Raw genomic sequence first — 17,967 nt, 5'->3', positions numbered from 1 at the left:
TCGACCCATAGTGACACCATGGAGACATCTCTCCCAAAATGCCCCAACTCCACCTGCAATTATTCTGGTAATGGATCTATAGAGTTTTCTTGGTCAAAATACAGACGTGGTTTACCATTGCCCCCAAGACCATGCTTGTAGAGTTTCAACTCTGTTCAGAGCACTCTACTAGGTGATTAGGAGAGTACAATAAAGTTAGTAGACACCATCTCTGCCCTCAAACTGCATACATTAATTTGCCTTTAGGTATGTGCACATAAAAGTCCAGCCACAAAGTTCCCATTGTGTTGTGAACTGTGCTCCACTTTTTGAGAGTTTTCTTTAGGATTCAAGCTATTCATTTTGTGTATTAAACAGTCTTTCGAGGACTAGTTCTCCTTTATCGCCAAGGTAAAAGTGATGGGCTTTCACCATTCATTCATTCATTCAATCGTATTTATTGAGCGCTTACTGTGTGCAGAGCACTGTACTAAGTGCTTGGGAAGTACAAGTTGGCAACATATACAGACGGTCTCTACCCAACAGTGGGCTCACAGTCTAGAAGGGGGAGACAGAGAAAAAACAAAACATGTTAACAAAATAAAGTAGAATAAATATGTACAAGTAAAATAAATAAATAGAGTAATAAGTACGTGCAAACATATATACATATATACAGGTGCTGTGGGGAAGGGAAGGGGCCCTGAAATTATTTAAACTAAATCAATTTTCAATCTACTTCTATCTAGTGTTTTAATTTAAATGTAGTTGGTTGCATCGCAGGCCATTTACAACTTTCAACGTTTAGTGGCAGAGTCACAAAATGGAAGAAGATTTAAATAGCAGAATAAAAGGTGGAATTCCAGGAATTGTCTCTTGATCACCTCATCCACTGTCAAGGGCTTGACAGTCATTTCTATACAGAATCATAAGTCTTTTAGGGAAAAAAATATGATCATCTATTGCAAAATTTTTCAAGGTAAGATCATCCACCTGATAACAACTACACTGAAATTATCTGCTGAGGGGGAATTCCCTTCTAAAGGCCCTGTGTTCTAGTAAAAAAAGCTTGATCCTGGGAATCAGAAGACCTGGGTTCTAATCCCCACTCTGCCATCTGCCTGCTGTGTGATCTTGGGCAAGTCACTTAACTTCTCTGTTCTTCAGTGTCCTGATCCATAAAAAGGGGTTTCAATACTTGCTCTTGCTCTTCCTTAGACTGTGAGCCTCATGTGAGACATGGACTGTGTCCAAACTGATTATCTTGTATTTATTCCATTCCTTAGTACAGTGTTGGGATTATAGTAAGCACTTAACATTATTATTTAAACCAATTCGATTTGGTGGCACAACGTATGAACAGTTGATAAATTATTCCTAACACCCTAATTAAGACCTATGAAAAATAGCCAGGTGCCTTTGAAAAAGCTCTTCGGATATGATGTAAATTAGGAACATTATGAATGAGAAAACTAATGAAGGTAACCCGTCTCTGGTCTGTAAAGTAATCATTTTCTCATAACAGACTGGCAGCTTTGTATTACAACTAAACAAAGATTTAGTGCTGTTGAAGAAAATTCTTGCAAATGGTAGTACTACCGTAACTTCATTAATTTTACAAAATTGCATCTCAGCAATTAGCAACTACCCCATGAATTATTACGAGTAATAATTCAGTTTAGGTTATACTTCCAAATGGATATGGGACACTGTAAGTTTAGCAGCAAAGAAAGCGTATGGAGAAAGGCATAGAACATTCCTACTATTGGTAACAAAGACCATACTATAGTACTGGAAAGATTGACTCTCTCATTCCTTCTAAATCCTAGCAGAATAAGTTAATCAGTCAATATTTATTGAATGTTTACTCTGTGCAGACTGCTATACTAAGGACTTGAGAAAGTACAAAAATAGAGTAGGTAGATATGATCCCTGCTGCCTGGATTTTTAAATTTCTCTCATTCAATCCACATACTCAATCGATCATGAAATCCTGTCAGTTCTATCTTTACAACATGTCTAGAATCCTTCCTTTCCTCCCTCTCCAAACTAATCATGTCCCAACTTGAGTATTACATCGGCCTCCTCAATGACCTCCGTGACTCCAGTTTTTCCCAGCACCAATTCATACTTCACTCTGCTGCCTAGATTATTTTTCTAAAAAATAGTTCAGTCCATATTTCTCCACTCCTGAAGAACCTCCGGTGATTGCTCAGCGCTTAGAACAGTGCTTTGCACATAGTAAGCACTTAATAAATGCCATCATTATTATTATTCTTGCCCAGGCACTTCTGCATTAAACAGAAACTCATTCATTCATTCAATTATATTTATTGAGTGCTTACTGTGTGCAAAGCACTGTACTAAGTTCTTGGGGGAGTACAATATAACAATAAACAGACACATTCCCTGCCCTCAATGAACTTGCAGCCCAGAGGAGGGGAGACAGACATTACTGTAAATAAATAAATTACGGATATGTACTCAAGTGCTGTGGTGCTCAGGGGAGAGAATAATAATAATGATGGTATTTGTTAAGTGCTTACTATGTGCTGAGCACTGTTCTAAGTGCTGGGGTAGATACGAAGTAATCAGGTTGTCCCACGTGGGGCTCACAGTCTTAATCCCCATTTTACAGATGAGGTAACTGAGGCACAGAGAAGTTAAGTGGCTTGCTCAAGGTCACACAGCAGATAGGTGGCGGAACTGGGATTAGAAGAACAAAGGGAGCAAGTCAGGATGATGCAGAAGGGAGTGGGAGAAGAGGAAGTGGGGGTGATTAGTCAGGGAAGGCTTCTTGGAGGAGATGTGCCTTCAGTAAGGCTTTGAAGGCAAGGAGAGTCCCCCTTTTAGACTGTGAGACCGCTGTTGGGTAGGGACTGTCTCTATATGTTGCCAATTTGTACTTCCCAAGAGCTTAGTACAGTGCTCTGCACATAGTAAGCACTCAATAAATACGATTGATGATGATGATGATGATAAATAAATTGGTATTAGAGCCAGGAGTGTGGGCTGAATTGTAGTGGGAGAAGAGCCCACTGTTGGGTAGGGACTGTCTCTACATGTTGCCAACTTGTACTTCCCAACTGCTTAGTACAGTGCTCTGCACACAGTAAGCACTCAATAAATGCAATTGATTGATTGATAGGCAGTGGAGAAAGAGATGAGTGAGGGCCTTAAAGACTATTATGAGGAGTTTGAGCTTAAGAAGGAAACAGTTGGGTAACCAATGGGGAGGTGGTTGGCTAGGGATTGTCTCTATTGGTTGCCAAATTGTACTTTCCAAGCATTTAGTAATAATAATAATTAATAATGGCATTTATTAAGCACTTACTACGTGCAAAGCACTGTTCTAAGCACTGGGGAGGTTACAAGGTGATCAGGTTGTCCCACGGGGGGCTCACAGTCTTAACCCCCATTTTACAGATGAGATAACTGAGGCACAGAGAAGTCAAGTGACTTGCCCAAAGTCACACAGCTGACAATTGGCGGAGCTGGGATTTGAACCCGTGACCTCTGACTCCAAAGCCCGTGCTCTTTCCGCTGAGTCACGCTGCTTCTCTAGTGCTTCTCACAGTGCTCTGTGCACAGTAAGTGTTCAATAAATACGATTTAATGGCTGAATGAGGGGAGTTGTGCTCAAAGCATTATTTTGAAAATTGATATAGGCAACAGAGTGAAGTATGGACTGGAGACTGATGAGGCTGGAGGCAGGGGGCTCAGAGAAGATTAAGAGTGTATAGCCCTTGTGGCCAGGAATCATTCAATCGATAGCATTTATTGAGCACTAACTGTCTGTGCCCTATTGATAATTATCAGCTGTGTATTAAGTACTTGAGAGACTACAATGCAGTTAGCAGACACAATCCCTGCCCTCAGTGAGTTTACGGTCTTGTACTGAAATATGCTTCGTCCTTCTGCTGAACTTTCTCAATTGATGGTTGTGGTGCACTGCACCTTGTCAACCTTTGATAAATAAGATTATTATACAATTATAACAATAATAATGGTATTTGTTAAATGCTTACTGTGTGCAAAGCACTGTTCTAAGCGCTGGGGAGTTTACAAGGTGATCAGGTTGTCCCACGGAGGGCCTCACAGTCTTAATCCCCATTTTACAGATGAGGGAACTGAGGTCCAGAGAAATGACGTGACCTGCCCAAAGTCCCACAGCTGACAGTTGGCGGAGCCGGGATTTGAACCCATGACCTCTGACTCCAAAGCCCGGGCTCTTTCCACTGAGCCATGCTGCTTCTCCATCCTTTATCAATCAATCAATCGTATTTATTGAGTGCTTACTGTGTGCAGAGCACTGTACTAAGCGCTTGGGAAGAACAAGTTGGCAACATATAGAGACAGCCCCTACCCAACAGTGGGCACACAGTCTTTATGCCCTTACCTTCTTCCCTTGGATGTGAGGCCTGGGTCAAGGATTCTGTTTGTCCTCCCCTTGTCAGCTCTCTTGTGAGAAACATCTCTTCCACAGGCTGAACTTCCAACGTGGTGTTGACAATTAGTCCAGAAAAGCAGTTCAATCTGTCTACTGATTTCTGACAGTACAACAGATTCAATTCGGCATCGATCCAGTAGGCTCTGACCCTTAATTAACTGCTGTCATCTGCCACTGCGACTGGCTCATAGCCCCTACTCGAGTAAGGTAAATTGACTTAGCCACACTCTCCATCGCAACGAAATTGCTGTTTTCCTGTTCCCATGGAACCACATTCTCCCTCTCATGTGCACATTTCCTCCCACCTTTAGGGCATCTCTATCTGGATATACCACCAACACCTCAAACTAAACGTGTCCAAAACAGAACTTTTCATCTTCCCTGTCCTCCCCCTGCCTTTCCCATCACTGTAGACAACACCACTATTAGCCTAATCTCCCAAACCTCTAACCTTGGCATTATCTGTGACTCATCTAACTCATCCAATCAACACATAATAATAATAATAATAATAATATAATAATAATAATATTGCCAACTTGTACTTCCCAAGCACTTAGTACAGTGCTCTGCACACAGTAAGTGCTCAATAAATACGACTGAATGAATGAATGAATAATAATGATGGCATTTATTAAGTGCTTTCTATGTGCAAAGCACTGTTCTAAACGCTGGGGTGGTTGCAAGGTGATCAGGTTGTCCCACGGGGGGCTCACAGTCTTCATCCCCATTTTACAGATGAGGTAACTGAGGCACAGAGAAGTTAAGTGACTTGCCCAAAGTCACACAGCTGACAATTGGCTGACACATCCAATTTGTCACTAAATCCCGTCATTTCTACTTTTGCAACGTCGCAAATATCCTCCCTTTCCTCTCCATTCGAATGGCTACTATGGTGATCCAAGCACTTATCACAGAAATATCCCATTTTGACTCCACAGACTTCATTTATGATGAAATAGACATAACAGATTAGCCCTTCATCTTACTTTATATTAAATGATGTCCACCTTTTTACCCTAAAAGTCCCTTTACCAACCTTGAGAGTAACCTTATTAAAATTCCGGTCACAATTTTATTGTAATAAATAAAGCACCTCTAACAAAATAAGCCCCATAATGAATAATAATTACAATGCTATTGAGATCTTTGTTTCTATCTCAAAGGGATAGAAGTACTCTCGACTATCTTTTTTATGACCTCAGTCTTTAAAGAAACATGTTTCATTGGAGTGGTAATACCATCTACCCAATGACCTTTACAATCACTCTACAGAAGAAAAATAAGTGCACTTAAAAAGCATAGTAAAAAATGCACAGAATCTATTATTAAAACTCTCCGCTATTTAGTGTACTTTAAAATTCAATTATTAGTTAACTTTTAAGAACAATTCCAAATATGGCAGGAAAATATCAGACCTATCATTTAATCCTCTTTTTTGTTCATAAATTTTGCACAACAAAAGGACAACCAACATGCGTGCACAATGTGGCCGGACTGCATTGGCCTTTACAGCCGCACATGTACTTGGAGCTTAACTTCACTCTCAGTCGTGTCTTCTTCAATTTTGAAGGGCAGCTGTTATAAATTGACTGCAACTTGAAGATTTCTTATTTTAACACATTTTTAAAATCTGATCTTCTTGAACTCAAGATCAACCACACTCGTTATTTTTTATGTTATTTTCTATGTATCATAATTTTGGGCCGGGGGGAGACAAGACTAATCACTTATTGAAAATAATTCATGCATTCCCTGTCCTTTAACGTCACTGACACTGGCCAATATGGTGAGCAAAATATCAGTAGTGGGGTTTGCTAATCACCCTTTTTCATTCACAATTCTGCATAAAATAATTGTATCCAGTCAGATCATTTCTTCTTGTAGATGACAGCATCTTTGAAATCCTGTGCCATTTCCCTAATGATCTTTAAGGTTAAGATGATTGCCTGTGGAGGTGTTTGAGCAGACCATTCATTACCTTTCTGCTTATCTATCTGCTGATGTGGGAGTAGAATTACCGGGTCTTCATTTTGGGCTGATTAACGATTCTTTCCCCTCTCAGGGTCGCACCTGGAGAGTTTCCAGAACTCTACCAGTCTCGACTAAGGGAGGGAGAGTCAAGCAGAGGCCTGTCCATTCCATTTCTAGCTTAGCCAGTGGCTAGCGAGTGGCAGGCTAACTGCTACAAGTCAAAAATCACCCGTGCTGGGCAGCAGCGGCCTGGGAGAGAGTCGAGGGTGGAGACTCAAGTTTACTGTGTGGAAGGAAGCAATGGTAAACCACTTCCATTTTTTTCCAAGAACACTCTCTGGATCCACTACCAGAACGATTGCAGATGGAGAGTGGGGCGTTCTGGGAGAGATGTGTCCGTGGTGTCACTATGGGCCAGAGACCCCTGGATGGAATAAGACAAGAAGCACTGTAGTAGATATTACATCATTCATTAATTCAATCATATTTATTGAGCGCTTACTGTGTGCAGAGCACCGTAGTAAGCACTTGGGAAGTACAAGTTGACAACATATACATAATCAGGTCAGATGCCGTCCCTGTCCCACATTGGCTCACAGTCTAAGAGAGAAAAGAGACATTGAATCTCCATTTTACAAATGAAGAAAGTGAGGCACAGAGAAATCGAGTCACTACCCCGAGGTCACAGAGCAGGCAAACAGTAACGGAGCCAGGATCACAATCTAGGTCATCTAATTCCCACGTCCATGTTCTTTTCCCTCGGTCACGCTGTTTCTCTCAGTAAATTATGTATGTAACCTCTTCGGGGTGGTGACACATAGCATTCTTTACTACAGATAGATATTTAACTCAGAGGCACTTGTCCGTTAGTATTGGAATGCTCATTGGATAACATCTACAGTTCTAAAACTTGCTTGCCAGAGAATATCTTTTAGAACATCCATTCGTTGATCAGATCAGAAGGGGCAGAGGTGGCTTCTAGCATAATGTTGGATGAAAGTTCTTGCACATGACTTCATTTTACGTAAATTAGACATTCGGACATCAGTATGGTTCGCATCCCTTTTGTGGTTTGCTGGTTTATAATTGGACATATCAAGTCAGTCAGTGCATTACACATAGTAAGTGCTTAATAAATGCCATCATTATTATTATTATTATAAATCCCGGATTTGACCCCCTACACAGCAGCAGCAGCAGAGGGAATACAGAAGGCTGGAGAATGCTACTACTGCACAGATATTTACCTTTTAATAATTCTCGAGAGCTACATGAATACAAAGAATGTGCAACTCAAATCTTTGTTTTTTTCCACTAAAAGCCTCATTTGGTATGCAACTTCATCCAGAGGATGTATTATTCAAAGCAGATTGGATATAAAAATGTCACCTAATAATTCTTGGAGGAGTTTTATCCAAGCTGAATTGGACCTTAGTGACAATTGATAACCAAATAAGTTTAGTTCAAGGACACAAAGATGACCTTTGTGGTCCATCACTTCCAGTAGTTTGTCTATACCTGGAGCCAAATGGAGGCCATAATTATAGAGGCCAATAAAAGGGTAAAGACAGAGAGCTGCAAAAGCGATGAAATCCTTACTTAAAATATGATAGATGTATTGCAAGGAGAAATAGATCTTTTTAAAGAAGCCAACAAATCTTTTAATACCTACATAATCTTTTCTGAGCTAGTGAATTTTGGAGGTCATACATTTAGTGACTAGAGAAAAGAGTAAATGGTGTGTCTGCCTTAAAACTCGAGGCACATTTTCTCTAAGCTAAACTCGTTCAGTTTAATTCAGATTCATTCACGCTAAGTCTAAAGATAAAAGTTTCACTTTTCATTGATATTGACTTCATAATAAGCATTCCCTTCCAATCATTTCCAAGTTACAAGAAATGTAAAAGTGTAAACTGAATATTTGCAACACCAAGCTTAATCAATTCCCCCTGATTTTGAAGACCAGGTAAGTTTCGTTCTTTGACGTTCAGTGGGACAAAGATGCAGTACGTTCAGTGGGACAAAGATGCAGTGAAGGTATCAAGTCCATCACCACTCAAAAGAGAGGAGAACCAGGCTCGTTTTTTGAAACTTGGGCTACTTACCTTTTTTTTCTGGCGGCATATGGCAGTCAGCCGATCATATTTATTGAACGTTTACTGTGTGCAGCGCACTGTACTAAGCGCTTGGGAGAGTACAATATAACAATCTAACAGACACATCCCCTGCCCACAATAAGCTTATAGTCTGGAGGGAGAGACAGATGTTAATATAAATAAATAAAATTACAGACACGTACAAAAATTATAGAAAAGTACATAAGTACTGTAGGTCTGGGAGGGTGATGAATAGAGGGAACAAGTCAGGGCGGTGAAGAAGGGAGCAGGAGAAGAGGAAAGGAAGGCTTAGTCAGGGAAGGCCTCTTGGAGGAGATGGGTTTTCAATAAGGTTTTGAAGGTGGCAGCCACCTGAGCTTTACCTGACCCTACTTCAAAACTGCCTGTAGTTCTCAGTCCTACAAATCAGCGAAGTTCCACTCATCCCCCTATTTGAAGATTTGGAGAGTAAATCTCAAGCATGGTGGCATATGAGCTCGTTGTGGACAGGGCGTGTGTCTGTTATATCGCTAATTGTAATAATAATAATAATAATTATGGCATTTGTTAAGCACTTAACTATGTGCCAGGCACTGTACTAAGCGCTGGGGTGTCTATAGGCAGATTGGGTTGGGTAAGGTAGGAGGGAGAAAGCTGATTGAGTGGCTTAAAACCAATGGTAAAGAATTTCTGTTTGATGCAGAGATGAATGGTCAACCATTGGAGGTTTTGAGGAGTGGGTGCACATATTCTGGTTAACAATAATAACCATCAGAATGGTGTTACTTGATAATAATAATAATGATGGCGTTTGTTAAGCACTTACCATGTGCCAAGCACTGTTCTAAGTGCTGGAGAGGTTACAAGGTGAGCAGGTTGTCCCATGGGGGGCTCACAGTCTTCATCCTCATTTTACAGATGAGGGAACTGAGGCACAGAAAAGTGAAGTGACTTGTCCAAAGTCACACAGCCGGCAATTGGTAGAGCAGGGATTTGAACCCGTGACCTCTGACTCAAAAGCCCCTGCTTTTTCCACTGAGCCACACTGCTTAAACACTAACCTTGTGCCAAGCACTGTTCTAAGAACTGGGGTAGATACAAGGCAATCAGGTTGGACACAGTCCCTGTCCCACATGGGGCTCACAGCCTCAATCCCTACTTCACAGAAGAGGTAAATGAGACACTGTACTCTCCAAAGCACTTAGTACAGTGCTCTGCATACAGTAAGTTCTCCGTAAGTGCTACCGAGTGATTGATTGATACATTAAATGCCGTGGAAGTGGAGAAGAAATGAGTGTGATTGAATGAATGACTGATAGGAGTGTCTTGCATCAGTGCTTCTCCAGTACAAATTGGGCACTGGCTTTCACACTCCCTGGGGATGTCACTTTCTCAATTGTAACTATTTTATCACAACTAAAATGTTCTGGAATATAGCTGGCACTGATGGAAATAATGTTTAGTACTGTTTCTTTTAGAAAATAATGTACTCATGGACTCAATCACCTCACAAAAATGTTTTATTCTTTCCATCAATGAGAAATAATAATAATCCAACTCCCAAATATTCATATGTTGAGGAAACATCTTCATATGCTTCTTTTGAAAATAAAATGGCATTTGTTAAGCGCTTATTGTGAGCCAGACATTGTGTAAAAGCATTGGAGTAGATATGAGCTAATCAGGTTGGACACATCCATGTCCCATTTTCTGAAGAGGTAATTGAGGCACAGACAAGTGAAGTTACTTGCCCAAGGTCACAGAGCAATTTGTGGAGCTGAGATTAGAACCCAGGCCCTCCTGACTCCTAGGCCCATGATCTAGCCACTAGGCCTCACTGCTTCTTCCTTCTTACAAGTAGACCTATTTTTCAATCCCAGGGAAATTCAGTGTTTGTGTACATCCTTTTTCTAGTTCTTTTATATGAAGACTACTTCAAGGATTCAGAGGGAGAATGAAAAATGATACATTTTTTTAAAAAAGTTCTCAAATCAATGGTAATCTGTGAAAAAAGAATCATTCACCTATCCGAATGGCATTTATTGGACACTGAGTATGTACAGAGCAGTGTACAGGTGATTGGGAGAATTCAATAGAGTAGAAACAATCCTTGTCCTCAAGGAGCTTAAAAATCTAGTGGGAAATACAGTCGTAGAAATGTATTATCGGTAAGGTAATCAACCAAATGTAAAGATATATACATAAGTGCTGTGGGGGTGAGGAGTAGGGAAGGTATGTAAATACATGAAAACATTTACAGACTCAACTAGCAGCAGTAGTATTTCTTAAGTGCTCATTGAAGACAGTGGACTGTATTAAACACTGGAAAAAAAGTACAAAGGTGAGATACAGATATGATCCCTTTTACTTCCTTATTTATTCCCTTAAATTAATCAATCGATTGATTTAATCAATCTTAAGGGCTTGGGGATTAAGATTGATTAAGGTTTGGGACAACCTGATTACCTTGTATCCCCCCAGCGCTTAGAACACTGCCCGGCACATAGTAAAGCGCTTAACAAATGCCATCATTAGTATTATTAAATCAATAAATTAGCGGTATGTACATAAATTCTGTGGGGCTGGGGAGGGGGATGAATAAAGGGAGCAAGTCAGGGTGTTGCAGAAGGGAAAGGGTGAAGGGGAAAGGTGGGTTTAATCAGGGAACTGCAGGATTTCAGGCTCCTCACAGCTCAGGGCACGGGTCCCAGGAGTAACTGCTGTAGCCGCCGTCCCTCGTCAGCACCATGGATTTCTGAGCAAACCCAGTTAGGAGTGCGCTGCTCATCTCAAAAAGGGAAAAGGTGGCCCTAAAAATTGCCACCCTCACTCATCGAAATAGAAATCTGAGGTATAAAAACTAAACACAGAACATGATTGTCTTTGTGCAGAGGCTGTGAGAAGCAGCATGGCTCAATGGAAAAAGCACGGGTTTGGAAATCAGAGGTCATAGGTTCTAATCCAGGCTCCACCACTTGTCAGCTGTGTGACTTTGGGCAAATCACTTCACTTCTCTGTGCCTCAGTTACCTCTTCTGTAAAATGGGGATGAAGACTGTGAGCCCAACGTGGGACAGTCTGTTCACCTTGTATCCCCCCGCACTGCTTTGAATAATAATAATGGTATTTGTTAAATGTTTACTATGTGCTAAGCACTGGGGGGGATACAAGGTAATCAAGGTTGTCCCACGGGGGCTCACAGTCTTCATCCCCATTTTACAGATGAGGGAACTGAGGCCCAGAGAAGTTAAGTGACTTGCCCAAAGTCACACAGCTGACAAGTGGTGGAACCGGGATTCAAACCCATGATCAATGACTCCCAAGCCCGGGCTCTTTCCACTGAGCCACGGTGCTTCTCAACAGTGAAGAACAGTGCTTTGCACATAGTAAGCACTTAAAAAATACCATCATTATTATTTGTTGGACCTTTTTTAAGGAAAGTTTGAAATGTTGATAAACACCTCAGCAAAGGATGATAAATTCATAATTAATGTGAAAGAAAATGGGTTTTTTTTTTACCAGATTTGTCTGGCAAATGCCATATACAACCAAGGATCTACGTCAGTGATGCAAGCTTGCTCCTGTAACTGAATTCTGCTACTAGGAGTAGTATTTTGGACAAGGAAGTAAGAAGGCGTCCACAAGGCAGTAATTCATTCCCTGGTACTTGTCAGAGCTCAAATGTTGTGATTCGTAATAATAATACTAATGATGACGGCATTTATAAAGCACTTACTATGTGCAAAGCACTGTTCTAAGCACTGGGGAGGTTGCAAGGTGATCGGGTTGTCCCACAGGAGGCTCACAGTCTTAATCCCCATTTTACAGATGAGTTAACTGAGGCCCAGAGAAGTGAAGTGACTTGCCCAAAGTCACAGAGCTGACAAATGGCAGAGCCGGGATTTGAACCCCTGACCGCTGACTCCAAAGCCTGGGCTCTTTCCACTGAGCCACGCTGCTTCTCATCACCTGTCTCCTTCAAGAATGGCCAATGTCTTGCCATCTTAAGAAGCAGTGTGGCCTAATGGATAGAACTCAGGATTGGGAATCAGAAGCACCTGGGTTCTAATCCTGACTCTATTATTTGTCTGCTTCATGACCTTGAGGAAGTCACTTAACTTCTCTGGGCCATAGTTACCTCAGAGGAATTAAGACTGTGAGCCCCATACGGAACATGGACTGTGTTCAACACGATTACCTTGTATCTTCCCCAGCACTTATAACAGTGCTTGTCACATAGTAAGCACTTAACAAATTCCACTAAAAATAATAATAATAATAATAACAATAAAAATAATAATAATAAAAATAATAAAACTCCATGAGCATTATAAGTTGGTTGGGTTAATACCATAACATGTGGAAATGTCTAATGGTGAAAAGAAAAATGACTCCAGTTCTCCCAGCGCCTAGGTCATTCCTCGTATTTATTTCCCAGTAGAAGTGAACGCATAATGAGGGCAACACAAATATGTCCCTACCAACTTGAAAAGTTAACACTCCTCCAAAAATGTCAAATTTACTACCAGGGAGGGTATTTAGGGCTCACTCAGAATGCGGAACAATAAAGCTATATTAAATTTCATGGTTGAATTTTAATTATCCATCTAGAGATAGTCTCAGTAAGGGAGTTTAGCCAAGTCAGGTTACACGAAGCACTGCAGAAAGACACAGCAGGTATTATTGATGAGGCTGATAGTTCCCTCATGTGAAAACATCTCCTACAATGTCTTAAGAAGAAAAGATCATCAGACCATAACTTCATTAATTTTTAACATAACACATTTATTAGAGAAAGGCATTTCCTTCTGGAAAGGCTTTTAGGCCAATTTAACTTAATTTCTCTAGTCATGTATTACATCATTCGTTTTGCTGTGGCAGAAAGGAAAATTAAACTACCAGCCGGTTTAGCCTATTTTATACAGAACCTAGGGCTGTACTGTCCCCGAGTGGAAGTTGAATAGCTGTTGTCATAATCCGGGATGACCTAGTATACAGTCTAGGAAAAACTGTCATCTGGAATCAGTGACCTGCCCTCCCCATCCCAGTACAGCAGTAAATATTCCTGAAATTGAAAGTGGGTTTTTTTTTATTCACTTTCTTAGAGGTTTTTCCTCATTTAAATAATAGGTAAGCTGCATGGTGTTCTAATTCCGACTGTTCCACATGTCTGCTGCGTTACCTTGGGCAAGTCACTTCATGGCTCAGTGGAAAGAGCCCGGGCTTTGGAGTCAGAGGTCATGAGTTCAAATCCTGGCTCCTCCACTTGTCAACTGTGTGACTTTGGGCAAATCACTCAGCTTCTCTGGGCCTCACTTACCTCATCTGAAAAATGGGGATTAAGACTGTGAGCCCCACATGGGACAACCTGATTACCTTGAGAGCATTTGTGATGGCGTTGGCTCTTTTGAAGTCTGTTTTATCAGGAGTATAGGCCTTGGGATTATCTCTGAGAACAGAAGGAATTCAACTTCAAGTCCGGTTTGAGGGGATCTATAAAAAGTGATTATCTGGGCGGGAGTTGGCAATGTACTCCATTGTTCCCCTGGACAAGCTTGATGGGGGACTTAGAACAGTGCTTTGCACATAGTAAGTGCTTAACAAATGCCATTATTATTATTATTATTATTATTATTATTATTATTATTATTAATCTCTGAGCCTCAATGACCTCATTGGCAAAATTGGGATTAAAAGTGTGAGCCCCATGTGGGACAGGGACTGTGCTCAACCTCATTAATTTGTATCTACCCCAGCGCTTAGGACAGTGCTTGGCACAAAGGAAGTGCTTAACAAGTACCATAATTATAATAGTAATAATAATACTCATAATTATTAGCGCCCTGCTGCCTACCTCCCTAGTTCCATCCCTCCCATCTAAAGCCATCGTCCCCCATCAAGCTTGTCCAGGGGAACAATGGAGTACATTGTCAATTCTTCTAGACTGTGAGCCTGTTGCGTAGGGACCGTCTCTATATGCTGCCAACTTGTACTTCCCAAGCGCTTAGTACAGTGCTCTGCAAACAGTAAGCGCTCAATAAATACGATTGAATGAATGAATGAATGAACTCCCGCCCAGATAATCACTTTTTATAGATCCCCTCAAACCGGATTTAAAGTCAAATTCCTTCTGTGCTCAGAGATAATACCAAGGCCTACACTCCTGATAGAACAGACTTCAAAAGAGCCAACGCCATCACAAATACTCTCATTGAAAGAGCACTGTTGGGTAGGGACCGTCTCTATATTTTGCCAACTTGTATTTCCCAAGCGCTTAGTACAGTGCTCTGCACACAGTAAGGGCTCAATAAATGTGATTGATTGATTGATTGATTACCGTTACTGGAAAATTCTGACCGAGAGCAGAGATAATGTTGACTAACCCTATCGGACTCTCCCGAGTCTCTATTCAGTGCTCCGTGCACACAGTAGATGCTCAAGAAATACTATCGATCCCTATGAGGAGGCTGCTGGAATGCTGCCCAGCTTATGTCATCCTTAATGTTTCCGAAAAATACTTTTGTAACTCAAATTAGACATTCTATATTTAACGTCCTTGCTTCATCTTGCAGTTAAGGCAAAAAATGTGTAGGGAAAAATGCATAGGATGCTTTAATATCTAAAATTATTCCATTATCAAGATTAGTAGTCCATTATCTTGCTTATCAAGATTACGCATGTTTAAATTTAATTCCCATACTCGAATTAGCGCCTTGTGAATTTTCTGGTCATAATTTTCCAATCTGGCACTGCAGGAATTCTTCTACTGATTCTCCTCTTATTGAGGAATGGCAAATTTTCGAGTTGTGAGTCTTGCTCTTGTTATGAATGATAAGAAATACACAAATCTCTCCAAATTATGCCTTTATTCCAGTCTTGCTGGCAGTCTCTGTACAGGAACAGCACTTTTCATGCCTAGTAACTAGCAAAACCGACTGCTCTTGTCTTATACGGTGAGCTATGCCTAGCTGAATAACAGATACTTCTATTATTCTGGGACGCCAACACTAAACCCATCACCACCACCGTGACAAGTCCCCATTGCATAAGGGGCTAGCCTTGAATGATCTTTGAAGGCTAAATTCAGACCGTAATCTGTCTGACTATTCTGTCCTGGAAAAACAATGGGTCCTTGTAATCATTGGAAATTTCAAATTAAAAAGACAGATGTGAAATCTTGGTTTGGTCGAGGCGGTCAACACAAAATATATCATGGCCAACTGCTTTGACCATGGATGCTAATACAGCATCACAGCATCAGTTTGGCTTTCGAGTCTCCAGATTGCTGTTGAACTCTTTTCACCCTGTCAGATGACATTATCCATTTGTAAACGTAGTAGGATAGCTGCATTCAGTCATAGTCAATCATATTTACCTCATGCTTCCATCTCTTCACTCACGATGTAACCCTCGCTTGTGGACTTGGTCTCTCCTCGTATCTAACAGGCCACAACTCTCTCCAAAATGAGAGTAGGATATCTGAGCGGGAAGGAAATTATATTAAATACGTCGACACTTTTGCCAGAAATCTATCATTATAATCCCATGACTAAGTAGAAAGCATCAGCATGTTTCAGTGGAAAGAGCGTGGGCTTGGGAGTCAGAGATCGTGGGTTCTAATCCTGACTCGGCCACTTGTCTGCTGTGTGACCTTGGGCAAGATCACATCACTTCTCTATGTCTCAGCTCATCTGTAAAATGAGGATTTCGACTGTGAGCCCCATGTGGGACAACCTGATCACCTTGTATCTACCCCAGTGCTTAGAACAGTGCTAGGCACATAGTAAATTCTTAACAAATACCATCATTATTATTATTATTATTATTATTATTATTATTATTATTATATTGATGGGAAGATCCTTAAGGCTAGGATTATGTGTCGTTAAGGGTTTTGGGATATTGTTTTATGGCATTTGGAAAGCACTCACTATGTTTCAAGAACTGTTGTAAGTGCTGAAGTAGATACAGTCCCTGTCCCAAATGGGACTTGCAACCTAAGTAGTGGGGAAAACCGATATTGAATATCCATTTTACAGCTGAGGAAATTGGGGCACAGAGAAGTTAAGGGACTTGTCCAAGGTCACATAGCAGGCACGTAGCCGAGTCAGGATTACAATCCAGGTCCTCTGCGTCCCAGGCCTGTACTTTATCCACTAGGGCAGACTGCTTCTGCATTTATCATATGCTCCCTTACACCATGTACAACGTTCCGCACATAAAAAGTACTCAATTAATCTTAGTGATCATGATTCTCATATTCAATATTTATGCATCAATTTTGCAAGTAATCTCTCCATGGTAGAAATAGGTTCCAAGCCAGTTCTTGAACTTCTTTTGCTTAAGGACTTCGATATTTCTTCTTTCTTGCAATAGTTTGGTGGCTGAATTCTGCCAAGATTAGATGTTGTGTTCAACAGCCCTGAAGATGTGACTGCAACTTACTCGAGGCAAGATTGGAAATCTAATTTAAGGAGTTCTTTGGTAACGGAATGCCCATTGCTATTTCACTGAATGAGTGAAATCAATTTAATTTACTGCAATCTGAACAAAGGTTAATTTGATTAGAAAAGGCTATATTACTATCTTTCTATTATCATTGAGAGTTAAGTACTCTCCAACCAATAAAGAAAATACATTTTCCCCAAATGGCCTGGATTTTATCCAAAGATAACAATGTTATTCCCATGGAATCTTCCAAATAACAGATATTATTTACTTCTCTCATTATTTAAAGAAAGATTTCTTTATTCAAAAAGTTCTACTGAGTGACTATTGAGTCAGTCACTTAAAAAAATGAATGAGAAGTAGAATCGTGGTTCTATTTCTATATTCTAACATGGATTGAAGTCCATGTAACCAATATTAATAATGGTGAAATATATCGTGCTCATTATGTGCCAAGCACTGTACTAAGCCCTAAGGAAGATACACTACAAGAAAATCAGAGTCCCTGTCCCACAGTAAGGCTCACAATCTAAGGGGAATAGAGAATCAGGAATTTTATTCCCATATTATGGATGAAGAAACTGAGGCACAGCTCAGTTAAGTGGCTAAGGTCACACGGAAGACATGTGGCAGAACCGGGGTTAGAACGCAGTTACTTCAGTTTCCTTATTTATCACGAATTCCTGTATTAAAAGTCACACAGCTTTTTATTTTTCCCACGCAATTTCAGGCATATCCAATAGATTGCCAGTCCACAGAGAATCAAAGACTCCTCCCATGAAAGAAGTAGTTTGCAAAGCTTAATGAATAAATCTCTTTCTCTCCCTTCGTCCTGTAACAGAACACGACCGTGTAGACTTAGTAAAGGTCTTTCCCTTATTTTCCCTAATCCCACTCCCTGATTAAATCCTAATTTCCCCTACTCTATCTCTCTTCTGCCTCACCCTTGCACTTGGATTTTTAACCTCCACCCTCACACTTACAGCACTAAAGTACATATCATATTTTGTTTTAATGTCTG

The 17,967-nt window shown here is 40.6% G+C and overlaps 1 non-coding gene across 1 annotated transcript; it reads left to right on the top strand.

The window, feature by feature from the left end:
* The first annotated feature begins 6,484 nt into the window (after window positions 1-6,484).
* LOC119920531 lies at window positions 6,485-6,622 on the top strand. The gene has a single exon (XR_005448271.1). It is a non-coding gene; the product is annotated as a small nucleolar RNA SNORA7 (small nucleolar RNA).
* The last annotated feature ends 11,345 nt before the right edge of the window (window positions 6,623-17,967 follow it).

The sequence above is a fragment of the Tachyglossus aculeatus genome, chromosome X1 (genome assembly GCF_015852505.1).
Source record: "Tachyglossus aculeatus isolate mTacAcu1 chromosome X1, mTacAcu1.pri, whole genome shotgun sequence".
NCBI lineage: Eukaryota > Metazoa > Chordata > Mammalia > Monotremata > Tachyglossidae > Tachyglossus > Tachyglossus aculeatus.
The sequence above is the reverse complement of the archived record's forward strand: the minus strand, read 5'-3'. Positions and strand labels throughout refer to the sequence as shown.